We start from the raw sequence: 14,327 nt of genomic DNA, 5'->3' as shown, positions 1-14,327 counted from the left end.
TTCCAGGTGTAGGTTGGTGTCTTTGGTCCTTCCTTAGCGCCACTGGTTCGGGTGGTGATGGTGTCTTGTCTGGTCTCTCCTTCTGTATGGTCTGCTCCAGATGGTTCGCGGTCAGCTGGTCCTGGTCTGGTCGGTGGCGGCCTGAGGGCAGATGGAGAAAAAAAGGTAGGGGAGGACTGCAGGCCAAGGGTAGAGGGAGTAAGGCTCGCCTCGGCAGCACTCTACTCGCCTCAAGGCCTGCAGTTGGTCGTCTCCTCATCAGGCAGCTGGTCCGGTGCTGGTTCTGGATGCTGGGCGGGTCATCTGTGGACTGGGGAGTCCGGTTGGGCCACAGTCAAGCCACTGTTACCCTTCTGTCTTCCCCAGTGATTCCGGCCTTGTCCGCTGGACTAGAAAGACAGCACCAGACGTGGTCAAGCCATTGTTACCGTTGCTGCCTCCTCATCCATCCAACGAAAAGGATAGCCAAGAAAGGGGGGCACAACCCCCGTAATTCTCCACCACGCACAGTTGTGTGTAATGAAGAGAAACCAGAGTCACAGCACTCCAGGTAAAGGGCTGGTGTTTAAGACTTTTTGTCAATCCAATCTGTCGCTTATACAAATTGATTGGACACTATAACCACATAAAAGTTAAATTGGTAAAGCATTCTCACTCATGGGTGCAACAGATATAGCCTCTTACAATGCACACCTAAACATATGTTAATGAGACAGAAACAACAATACTATGCACTCACTATTGGTCAAAACGTTTTTGGTGCTCCAAAGACATGGTCTGGTACTTGTTATGTTTGTTCCTTATTTATTCACAAACCGGGGCGAAGGTTTAACTGCTTTCAATAAACAGATACTTCAGCTAGTAAAATCACTGTGTAGCCATGCAAGGCTTGGCTCACGCATTGCCTCCTGGGTAACGTACTCTTAATGTGGGGTGGAATTACAGTACCATTCGAAATTAATTAATTTTTTCCCCACCCACAACATTTTCCCACAATGCACCATAATTTGCAGCATGCTGCAGTAAAATGTTTCAGAATATTTTACTGTTGATAAATACCCACAATTACGTATAATTTACAGTTTTCCATTACAGTGTACAGTTTTGTGAGGCACAAAACTTCAAAGATGCTGTCATACAGATGTGGGATCTTAATTTGAGCCAGTTTGCTACAGCAGGAAAATAATCCTACAGCAACAGGACATGTGCATTTTTACGTGGTTTATAATTAATTTACATTTTGTAGGGGTTGACACATGTTTCGTAATGAAAAATTAAGTGTCACATTTTTTTAATGTGGAAATTCCAAACTTCAGAAGCCTTTTTAAATCTCAAATACACTACAGGTTTAAAATGTACTGCATTGCAAGAAAGTTATCCTGCAACAGCATGATCAAATTAAGATCCTACACTTGTACATAAGCATTATGCCCAACCATTCACCTCCCCTCCCTGGATAATTCTAAATTTATTTCCAATGCAAGTTGATAACAGTAACAAAATATGGCTAGTAAGTGTCGAAAGGAATCAAAATATTCCAAAACTGCCTTCTTGAATCAACTACAGCCAAGGTAGGTGCCAAATCTGAGTAAACTATCCCATTACAGATGGTATAGTGTGTGTTTGAAACAGGAACACTTACCCTTAGAAGGACAAAAAGGTTCAAAGTTGTTTTTGCTAAGCATCCAACTTGCTGCTTGCAATGTTTGCAAATGGCTTTGAATTACTTTCCAATAATTTCAGGTATCATAAAATTAATTGCAGCTTTCAAGCTTTTCAGTAGCTTTGTATCCATCCAATTGAACACAGATTTTCATGTGAATATTCAAAAATCTGCATATATCGTGCATTCAGAAAGTATTCAGACCCCTTGACTTTTGCCACATTTTGTTACGTTGCAGCCTTATTTTGAAATGTATTAAATGTATTTTTTTCCTCACCAATCTACACACAATACCCCATAATGACAAAGAGAAAACAGGTTTGTATTAAAAAACAAACGTATTAAAAATAAGAAACAGAAACACCTTATTTACATAAGTATTCAGATCCTTTGCTATGAGACTCGAAATTGAGCTCCGGTGCATCCTGTTTCCATTGATCATACTTGAGATGTTTCTCCAACTTGATTGGAGTCCACCTGTGGTAAATTCAATTGAATGGACATGATTTGGAAAGGCACACACCTGTCCATATATGGTCCCACATTTGACTGAAAGTCAGAGCAAAAACCAAGCCATGAGGTCGAAGGAATTGTCCATAGAGTTCTGAGACAGAATAAAAGTCAGTGTGTGATGATGTAGTGCACACAAAATGTAATTTTTTTGCTTAAGCTTTCATGTACCGAATACCATTCTAATTTTCAACTCTACCTATAGTTTTGTCACAAAAACTGTTTTGTTAAATAGGAAATGTGCCTACTCTGGTATTGAAACATGCACTCTAGCCAACAGCTAGCAGATACAGTAGACTAGTCTACATGATGAGATTATTATGGATAAAAGCGAGAATATTTGTATTTATACAATGGGTGGGTCTAATCCTGAATGCTAATTGGTTAAAACCGCATTCCAGCGGGTGTCTATTCCACAAGTTACCACCGGCTAAATCTATGATGTTAAAATGCCTATTTACTCTGTTCCATTTGACTGAGCAATCCACTGTCTCATCAGCCCAGCCAAGCAATTTATAAACTTGATCTCCATTATAAAATGCATCTAGACAGACAGACAGGCAGCGTTTCTCAGCCAGTCAAAATCATAATTGTTATGGATATATGTGTAGAAATGTCAATTGAAAAAAGGCCAAACGAAACTAAGTGCAGCTAGTTTGCAGTCTTTCCAGCTTCAGTTTGAAGTGATTGTGTTAGCTGTGTTGTTGGCCAGCTCCTCTGAACAATAGTGTCCTGACGCTGACGAGTGTGCACATTTTCTATGCCAGGCGAAATCACGCTTCATTAGCTCCTTGTTATGGATGTATCCAAATAAATGTCACTAGAAAACAGCTTAAACAAGTGCAAATGCAGCTACTTTGCTGTTATTCTGGCTGCACTTTTTGACGTGACTGTAAGTTAGTAGCCGTAGTTGGCTAGCTAGCAAGCAAGGGATAAGAACATTGCCAGCCAGTATGGCAATGGAACATTTAGAACGAATGACTGTGCCGCGTCCATAGATAAAGAACAAAAAGATTGAATGACTGGGTCATGTCTCTAGCAACCGAACCGACAGAACGAACAACCAGCCGGCTTGAGTAGCAACCCTAGATTTGTGTCAGACTATATCTTGTGGAAGGATGAAATAGTATGAATAATTTCATAAAAATAAAGTTTTTAATGAAAATATTTCACTCATTATTTGAATATGTTGGTAACCCGTTGTATAAAAGTGATAATGCCCTCGAAGCCGGTGTTTGGAGGATATTATCTCTGAGAAGTGGGACATGAAGTCCCATGTACTGACCACTGAGAACATGGAGGAGAGGCAGCAGAGAACCTAAAAACCACATGAATTACCATCGTTGCTGAGTGGGTGGGGGACAGCAGTAAAGCATCCAACAAAATAGGTGGTGTCCGCTATCCAGAAAGGTCAGGGGTCAAATGCTAAACACACCCTGTATGCACTGTTAAGTGCATTTTCTTTGCACTTAACTGGCTAACAGTAGCTACTAAGGGTAAGTTATAACCTACATTTGTGTTTTGTTTTTACATACTGGTAACCAGAGTCGTTCAAGGGAATTCGGGACATGGGTGACTAGTTAACGTTAGCTTGGCTCTCTCTGTGTGTTAGTGCCGTGGGAGGAGGGGTTTTTCTTTGGCAGAGAGCAATGACTAGCTAGTATGCTAACTATTCTAGCTAACTAACTGGCTGAATAAGTTGACGACAGACTCACTAAAACTGTCAAAACTAACCCAAAACGTTACACAACGTTAGACACGGACACGAATGATCTGCTTGGCGTGTTAACACACTGGTGGTTTGTTGTAACCGAGTATTGGTGCTAAACCGTGTTATTGGTGGCTGGCATGCTAGTTGGCTATGGCGTCATAGGAATCGGTGCCCTGGACGGTTTCACGGAAGAATACTGTACCAAGTTAGCTAGCTGAATAAACTAAGTTAGTCTATTCTTAGAAAACATTGAACCGCTGTAGTTTACAACAATTATAATTTCTAAAGAGGAAGTTGGGAGAGTTATATTTGAGTGTTTAAGTGAAACGTAAGTGAGGGAGGCCCCGCTCTCTCGCTTTCCCAGATGTTTAGTTCATTTCATTCCGATCTCCTTTGCATTCTTGGAGCCATTTTCTGTAGCCTGTCAACTATGTGTCTGTCTATCCCTGTTCTCTCCTCTCCACACAGGCTATACAAACACCTCACACCGCGTGGCTGCTGCTACTCTAACCTGGTGGTCCCTGCACGCACGACCCACGTGGAGTTCCAGGTCTCCGGCAGCCTCTGGAACTGTCATTCTGCGGCCAACAAGGCAGAGTTCATCTCAGCCTATGCCACCCTCCAGTCCCTCGACTTCTTGGCGCTGACGGAAACATGGATTACCACAGAAAACACTGCTACTCCTACTGCTCTCTCCTCGTCTGACCATGTGTTCTCGTATACCCCGAGAGCATCTGGTCAGCAGGGTGGTGGCACAGGAATCCTCATCTCTCCCAAGTGGACACTCTCTCTTTCTCCCCTGACCCATCTGTCTATCTCCTCATTTGAATTACATGCTGTCACAGTCACTAGTCCATTCAAGCTTAACATCCTTATCATTTATCGCCCTCCAGGTTCCCTTGGAGAGTTCATCAATGAGCTTGACGCCTTGATAAGTTCCTTTCCTGAGGATGGCTCACCCCTCACAGTTCTGGGTGACTTTAACCTCCCTACGTCTACCTTTGACTCATTTCTCTCTGCCTCCTTCTTTCCACTCCTCTCCTCTTTTGACCTCCCCCTCTCACAAGGCAATACGCTTGACCTTATCTTTACTAGATGCTGTTCTTCTACTAATCTCACTGCAACTCCCCTCCATATCTCCGACCACTACTTTGTATCCTTTTCTCTCTCGCTCTCCTCCAACACTACTCACTCTGCCCCTACTCAGATGGTAATGCGCCGTCGCAACCTTCACTCTCTCTCTCCCGCTACTCTCTCCTCTTCCATCCTATCATATCTTCCCTCTGCTCAATCCTTCTCCCTCCAATCTCCTGATTCTGCCTCCTCAACCCTCCTCTCCTCCCTTTCTGCATGCTTTGACTCTCTATGTCCCCTATCCTCCCGGCCGGCTCGGTCCTCCCCTCCTGGTCCGTAGCTTGACGACTCATTGCGAGCTCACAGAACAGGGCTCCGGGCAGCCGAGCGAAAATGGAGGAAAACTAGACTCCCTGCGGACCTGGCATCTTTTCACTCCCTCCTCTCTACATTTCTTCCTCTGTTTCTGCTGCTAAAGCCACTTTCTTCCACTCTAAATTCCAAGCATCTGCCTCTAACCCTAGGAAGTGCTTTGCCACCTTCTCCTCCCTGCTGAATCCTCCTCCCCCCCCCCCTCCCTCTCTGTGGATGACTTCGTCAACCATTTTGAAAAGAAGGTTGACGACATCCGATCCTCGTTTGTTAAGTCAAATGACACCGCTGGTCCTGCTCACACTGTCCTACCCTATGCTTTGACTTCTTTCTCCCCTCTCTCTCCAGATGAAATCTTGCGACTTGTGACGGCCAGCTGCCCAACAACCTGCCCGCTTGACCCTATCCCCTCCTCTCTTCTCCAGACCATTTCCGGAGACCTTCTCCCTTACCTCACCTCGCTTATGAACTCATCCTTGACTGCTGGCTATGTCCCTTCCGTCTTCAAGAGAGCGAGAGTTGCACCCCTTCTCAAAAAACCTACACTCGATCCCTCCGATGTCAACAACTACAGACCAGTATCCCTTCTTTCTTTTCTCTCCAAAACTCTTGAACGTGCCGTCTTTAGCCAACTCTCTTGCTATCTCTCTCAGAATTACCTTCTTGATCCAAACCAGTCAGGTTTCAAGACTGGTCATTCAACTGAGACTGCTCTTCTCTGTGTCACGGAGGCTCTCCGCACTGCTAAAGCTAACTCTCTCTCCTCTGCTCTCGTCCTTCTAGACCTATCTGCTGTCTTTGATACTGTGAACCATCAGATCCTCCTCTCCACCCTCTCCGAGTTGGGTATCTCCGGCGCGGCTCACTCTTGGATTGCGTCCTACCTGACAGGTCGCTCTTACCAGGTGGCGTGGCGAGAATCTGTCTCCGCACCACGTGCTCTCACCACTGGTGTCCCCCAGGGCTCAGTTCTAGGCCCTCTCCAATTCTCGCTATTCACCAAGTCACTTGGCTCTGTCATATCCTCACATGGCCTCTCCTATCATTGACGACACACAATGAATCTTCTCCTTTCCCCCTTCTGATAACCAGGTGGCGAATCGCATCTCTGCATGTCTGGCAGACATATCAGTGTGGATGACAGATCACCACCTCAAGCTGAACCTCCGCAAGACGGAGCTGCTCTTCCTCCCGGGGAAGGACTGCCTGTTCCATGATCTCGCCATCACAGTTGACAACTCCGTTGTGTCCTCCTCCCAGAGTGCGAAGAGCCTTGGCGTGACCCTGGACAACACCCTGTCGTTCTCCGCTAACATCAAGGCGGTGACCCGATCCTGTAGGTTCATGCTCTATAACATTTGCAGAGTACGACCCTGCCTTACACAGGAAGCGGCACAGGTCCTAATCCAGGCACTTGTCATCTCCCGTCTGGATTACTGCAACTCGCTGTTGGCTGGGCTCCCTGCCTGTGCCATTAAACCCCTACAACTCATCCAGAACGCCGCAGCCCATCTGGTGTTCAACCTTCCCAAGTTCTCTCACGTCACCCCGCTCCTCCGCACACTCCACTGGCTTCCAGTTGAAGCTCGCATCTGCTACAAGACCATGGTGCTTGCCTACGGAGCTGTGAGGGGAACGGCACCTCCGTACCTTCAGGCTCTGATCAGTCCCTACACCCAAACGAGGACATTGCGTTCTTCCACCTCTGGCCTGCTGGTCCTCCTACCTCTGCGGAAGCACAGTTCCCGCTCAGCCCAGTCAAAACTGTTCGCTGCTCTGGCACCCCAATGGTGGAACAAGCTCCCTCACGACACCAAGACAGTGGAGTCACTCACCACCTTCCGGAGACACTTGAAATCCCACCTCTTTAAAGAATACCTGGGATAGGATAACAGGTGGTGAGTGACTCCACTGCACCAATTTGTAAGTCGCTCTAGATAAGACCGTCTGCTAAATGACGAAAATGTAAGAATGTACATGTTAATTGTCAAACGCCAGTCAAGCATCGATCATCATGTCACCAGACTCTCAATATTTAATGGAAAGGAGCATCAACATCACCATGCACTTTCACCACCCAGTGAAGTTCATCATAACTTATTTTATCTGTATCCAAATAAACTGCATGGTTTCTCGTGTCGTAGTGGGAGGACCACACACCATATCATCTCGTGAATCAAAGTTTACTTTACTTTGGTTATATCAATACTTGTGCATAAAGGCATTTCCACCACCATTTAAAGCATAATTAACTTTACAGACACAAAAAGATCCCACCATGTTGAACGAAGAAATTATCTTTCGACATTGATAAAACATTTACGAAACTACCTGTTTCCATCACAGCTGTCCTGATTTTTTTATATGGTATGACTTCACTCGCATAAATACTGTGGATGGAAACATGGTTACTGGCATGTTGAAAGAGTCATACAGTAGTTGAGCATCACAACTTATTTATACTTATCTGTACAACATCTTCAACATGCAGTTCCAGATACAGCCCAGCAATTAGTTGAAGGCACCCAATCCAATAGTTTCTGAAAAGTAGTCATTTTAAAGTAGTTGCTTTCTCCGATCTGTATTAAATAGTTTTAAAAAGTAGTTACTCTCTGAGATTCCTGTCAGTGTAGACTACATTAATGACACTGTGTCATTTGAGCATCTCCCACATAACAGGAACAGCCATCAGTGCCCTTGGTATACTAAGGAGATGAATACATGGCGAGTATATGAAGATGAGATATGACAGGTGGAGGGAACTTAAATATGTTAACCAACACTACCTGATAAATAGGGTGCTTTACACATGAATCAGCTTGTGCAGGGTGGGTGTCACGATCGTCATACGATGAAACGGGCCAAGGCGCAGCGTGATAAGCGTACATGATTTATTAGATGTACAACACATGAACAAAAACAACAAACGATACGTGAAGTCCACAGGTTCACAAACACAAACCTACACGGAACAAGATACCACACCACACAAATGCAAAACGACTACCTAAGTATGGTTCCCAATCAGAGACAACAAGCAACAGCTGATTCACGTTGCCTCTGATTGAGAACCACCCCGGCCAACATAGAAACACAAAACATAGAAACTAACACCCTGGCTCAACATTAAAGAGTCCCCAGAGCCAGGGCGTGACAGTACCCCCCCCCCCCCAAAGGCGCGGACTGCGACCGCGCCAACCAAACACCACAGGGGAGGGACCGGGTGGGCATTCCACCTCGGCGGCGGATCCGGCTCCGGGCGTGACCCCCACCCTCTAACAACCCCTCCGTAGTGCCCCTGGTCTGGCCCCGCTGGCTGGAGCTGGACTGGACATCGGTGGAGCGGATTGCTTAGGCTCCGCGGGGAGCAGGAACAGGCCGGGCCGGGCTGGCGACGCGCACCATAGGCTTGGTGCGGGGAGCAGGAACAGGCCGGGCCGGGCTGGCGACGCGCACCATAGGCTTGGTGCGGGGAGCAGGAACAGGCCGGGCCGGGCTGGCGACGCGCACCATTGACTTGGTGCGGGGAGCAGGGACAGGCCGGGCCGGGCTGGCGACGCGCACCATTGGCTTGGTGCGAGGGGCAGGAACAGGCCGGGCCGGGCTGGCGACGCGCACCATTGGCTTGGTGCGAGGGGCAGGAACAGGCCGGGCTGGGCTGGCGACGTGCATCATAGGCTTGGTGCGAGGGACAGGAACAGGCCGGACCGCACTGGGAACACACACCACTGGCCTTATACGGGGATCAGGAACGGGCCGGACCGGACTGGCAACACACTTCAGTACCTCTCGCCGTGCCTCTACACTTTCCTTCCCTCTAATCACCAATGGCTCCTGTAACCCGGTGGCCTTCTCTCCTTGTCCACAAACTCGCCCCTTATCTGCCTCCAGCAGCCCTGTCGTCCACGGTGTGAGCCCCCCCCTAAAAATGTATTGGGCTTGTCTCTCCCCCGTGGATATGGCCTCCATGGCTCTCGCCAGACTCTCCATCCTCTGCTCCCAAGTCCAACCTCTCTCCTCTTCACGCTGCTTGACCCAGTCGAGGTGGTATCTTCTGTCACGATCGTCATACGATGAAACGGGCCAAGGCGCAGCGTGATAAGCGTATATGATTTATTAGATGTACAACACATGAACAAAAACAACAAACGATACGTGAAGTCCACAGGTTCACAAACACAAACCTACACGGAACAAGATACCACACCACACAAATGCCAAACGACTACCTAAGTATGGTTCCCAATCAGAGACAACAAGCAACAGCTGATTCACGTTGCCTCTGATTGAGAACCACCCCGGCCAACATAGAAACACAAAACATAGAAACTAACACCCTTGGCGTGACAGTGGGTTATTATTTTTTTTATTAATTAGTTTCGTGATGCATAAAGGAGAAACATGTGGTTCGATATAATTTCATATATTATAACAGTCGAAACATCTGTCTGTGATACTTGCTGAATCTCATATACACTCTTTGAAAAAAAAGGGTTCCAAAAGGGTTCTTTGCGGAGGGATAGGGTTCTACCAAGAAAGACAAGAAAGACAAGGGTTCTTTGTATGGCAAAGGGTTTTACCTAGAACCTTTACATCCTAAGAACCGATTTTGGTAGAAAGGGTTCTTTTGATTATTATTTTTAAGGCAAGACGGATTCTTCAGAAGGCAAGAAGGGTTCTACATAGAACCATATATAATATTTCCCAGCATGCTCTATTGCAGGGAGATTTTCTGAAGTGTTTGTTTTACTGTAATATCTCTGTTTTTTCATGCACATTGCTTGGTTGATATAATTTTATGCTACAACAAGATACCCTCCAAAGATAATAATATGCCATTTGGCAGACACTTTCATCCAAAGCGACTTACAGTCATGTGTGCATACATTTTTACATATGGGTGGTCCCGGGGATCGAACCCTCTACCCTGGCGTTACAAGCGCCATGCTCTACCAATGGAGCTACAGAGGACCACGATAAAGGGGTTCTCGGTAGAACACTTCACAGACAGTTCTAGGAAGAACCTTTAGATTATAAAATGGTTCTAGGCAGAACCCTTCGTAGAGGGTTCTAGGTAGAACCATATACAGGAGGTTCTTTCATTACAAAAATGTATTAGATGTAGTAATAAAGTGGTAACTAGTGATGTTACGTTTGATACCAGAGCTCCGAGGAATGCGTCGAAATTGCTAAGCAGTGTACTTTGAAGCAGTATGACATTGCCTGTATCGCTTTATCAGAAGACAAAAAGGCTCTGCTGCATACGCGCTACGGGGTGTGGGACGTCATCTAAAATTATTTGACTGATCTAAAATCTTTTGACCATCAGGTGACAAGTTTGGGAAACCCTGCTGTATTGTTCCTCAAGCTAAGGGGGAGGCTGATGACATCACGGCTTCCCATCAGACCAACTCCTTGAATGCCCTACTCCTTGAAGTTTGCAGTTGTGTTTAAAAAAAAATGATTTTGCTCAAAACATATCTTTTTTTTATATTTTAGTGTGTGTACTTTGTATCCCCGCCTTCACACAATTGTGGATGTTATTTATTTAATCCAAAAACACCCCATTATGGCATAATTTGAAAGCTTGATCTATTTGCCAAAAATGTGGTGCACATCGAAAGGAGTCATGAGCGCATTCTGGTCGGTGTTCCGCAGCGATTTTATTTTCTCACAATAGACAAACATAGGCTCAATTTGTTCAGAACAACTCAGGATATGACGCCATGTCATCATGTAACTTTACATCAAACATAGTGATCATAAACATTGACACTGTATATGACATGAGTTTAATGATATAGAAATGTGAAGTGCACATTTGGACTCATGGGCATTTCGCTTGCTTGTATGACATCAAAGCGGTGTTTATTATTATCCTCAACATCTCATCTATCAAATCGAGTCCTCTTAATTTACAGCATTTGCCACACAGACAACTAAACATTTGCAAAAGTTGCCCAATTAGTGAGAGGGATGGGGACAACTTCATGTTGCGTTCGGTGCTCAAGTTCAGAGTAACTGTCAGTCAAAACCCATACAGCGCTATGAGGCGCAGAGCCTGAGCTCTGACATAATTTATAGTATTTTGCTACAGCCACTGTGTTCCAATGTATCAGTGCGCAAATCTGTCATTTTCAACCCTATATGGGTATGTGTTTGTAAAGGGAGCTTTGGACAAGAGCATAAAAATACACAGTAGTGCAATAAAAGGAAGTTTTGAATTACCACTTCATAAACCAATACATTATGCAGCAGACCTATTCATTATAACACATTTTTGCTGAGACAAAGATTAAGTGAATATTAACTCTTAGGCCAGTCAAATCTACATTCTGTGAGGAAATACTGTGAATATTGAAAATAAAGAATTGCTGATGAGTAGGACAACCTTTTTAATGTCCAGCATAACAAAGAGCCTTTGTGGCTGGCGTTAAGTTAGTTTTAATTCAAAAACACTCACTTAGGCAGTCACTTGGTGAATGCTTGAGGAATATAAGTTATTGAATGCAACAACCACATCTCTGTCACTAACTAGTACAGTCATGGGTGGGTATCTCTCACATTCACTTGAAAAAAAAAAAAACTATAGGGGTGTTAGTTACAGGGGCGCAACTTACACTGGGGATAGGGGGGACATTGCATTTTTGTCCCCCCCCATTTTATCAATGGAATGTTATACAAAACCAGGCGGCGGTGTGCTTTAGGACCATGCGGATGCCTACGAGCGGTCGGGTTTGGAGTGTTTTTCTGACATAAAATAAATTATATATATATGTATGTATATATATTATGTCTCCCCCACTCCTAAAACCAAAGTTGCGCCCCTGGTTAGTTAAATACTATTTTGGTGGGTCACATATAATTTCTGAGAAAATGTTAAATGTAACACTGTGGGTGTTAAACTTCTGATCTGAAATTTGCTGTGTACAAGTGTAAAGGGGTAACATAGCACTGACATAAAAACGGTATGACTAACTGTTAGTTATGATTTCATACATTTGTCCTTCCCTGACTGATTTTCATTTGATTTTTCATGTTCCAACAGTTATCTTACCCCCTCTTTCACCTGCTCCATTTTTTGTCCTTGTTGTCCAGGATTCTAGCAAGGTTAGTTGCATTAATGTGTGTGTTTGTGCGTGTGCAAGTGTGTGTGTGTGGATTTTCTCCCAATCCTCTGACTGGGAATTAATGTGTCCTTTTGTCAATTTATATGATACTTTTTAATTAAATACAACTTTCTCATTTACCATTTACAAGCCAAAATATGCTTTTGCTGGCACTACAGTAAATATTGTTCAAAGTAGTTGTGGACTTTAGAGTTTTGCCATGCATTAAACGTCTATTTTTAAACCTGAGCATGCACCGTTCATGCTTGCAGCAGCTAACTGTTTTTATGTCCCCCGGTCTGCCCTCAACCGTAAACAGTCTGTGGAATTGCCCGGAGATAAAGACTTTAAATGGCTTTGACGTCACCGTCAGGTAGAGCGCAGTGAAAGTCGCTCGTGAAGCTAGAACCGGGCAAGCCCGTGAGGTGTTGGTAGGCTACGTTGAACAGCATAGTGACGCAGCAGTGTCTCGCACGAGCTTCCCATCATTCGTTTCACAAGTTATCAGGGGCTTTGCGTTGAATGGCACTGTACTTGATGCTCACCGTTGTCGGTGAGCGATGAGGTCCTATTTGATGTGGTTTCATCTTGACTTCATATCCATCAGTTGTGGGAATTTACAAGGAAGATTGATCTAACTTGGAGACAGCGAAGATGGACGTATCGCAAACCAGCTACGGTCTAGTTAGTGATATCTCTCATTCGGAAAATATCGACACAAAATTAATTTTACCGAATTGCTGCAAGGTGGTCCGGTGGCGCAGCCGTCTCATATAGGCATCCTGGAGAGTGTGTGTCTCGCAGAGTCACTGTGCTCGAAGCTCAGATAAGAATTTGCGGTGACAGGCAGGTTAATTTGAATTGCCCGTGAGAAAATATCTCACTTCAAATTATGTGAATGATGGTCTAACGACTTGAACTTTTCTCTCCACTATCTCTAAAGAACGAAAAGGTTGCATTAATTTGGAATTGAAGGGATCATATCAATTATCTCTCGTGGATTGTGCCTATTTTGTATCTTACTTTGAATTCAAGCCCACAGAGTCGCCTTACGGACTTGTCAACTGACTACTTATTTTATTTTTCAACACTGCTGCATTGGATCAGAATGTATTTGTCATTGTAGCTTACTCCTGCTGCTGAAGACCGCGCGCTCCTTCGGGTATTTTTGAATTGTTTTTCTCAACGATGCAGCTCCTCCGATTAGCGTGGGCTTTAACGGGAGCCGCAATCTGCTGTTTTGTTATCCTCCTTATTCACTCACACGTTCTAAAAGAAGGTAATTCCTTATCTATCTCTCTTCTTGCCTTTTTAGACCACTATTCTGAAACACATTTTATATTTTACAAAGCCTATGGCATCCTTTTCAAATACCTTGTATTCATGCAATTTTATTACATACCATTTGGTATAAGTACATGGGTTGTGAAGATGATTAGTGGTCTGTGTTTCAACTATTAGACACTTCTTTGTCCCCTCAAATACTGATTTTAAGTATGCATAGATTTGTAAGCTCTTGTTAATAAAATATAAACATTTCAACAGGTATTATTACAGTAAATAACATGCCAGGTGCATATATGACCAGTGTGTGTGTGTGTTGTGTCAGTTTGTGTGTGTGTGGGGGGGAGCTATGTTTTAGGGCAGTGGGTTGGGAGCTAGAGAGTAGAGAGGTATTTGGTTAAATGATTGATTTAGTTATTCTTCAATAGATGACACCAGAGTCATACTGAAGTGCAATGCCAGGGGTCAATTGTAATTATATGTTATCAGAATTTTTGTGGGGTGGCTAAGAAATACAGTACTCAGTTCGATACACACAGTACATACAGTTCGATTTTGCAACTGACATTCACATTTGCAGAGAATGCCAGCCACAGGCTTTTGA

At 44.5% G+C, this 14,327-nt stretch overlaps 1 protein-coding gene across 1 annotated transcript in view; it reads left to right on the top strand.

Moving 5' to 3' along the window:
- LOC311135374 (chemokine-like protein TAFA-5) overlaps nt 1-14,327 on the top strand; it is a gene marked incomplete at both ends in the record, with an annotated part of 224,058 nt that overhangs the window by 66,301 nt on the left and 143,430 nt on the right. The window lies entirely within an intron of this gene.

The sequence above is a fragment of the Coregonus lavaretus genome (genome assembly GCF_964263955.1).
Source record: "Coregonus lavaretus genome assembly, chromosome: 9".
NCBI lineage: Eukaryota > Metazoa > Chordata > Actinopteri > Salmoniformes > Salmonidae > Coregonus > Coregonus lavaretus.
The sequence above is the reverse complement of the archived record's forward strand: the minus strand, read 5'-3'. Positions and strand labels throughout refer to the sequence as shown.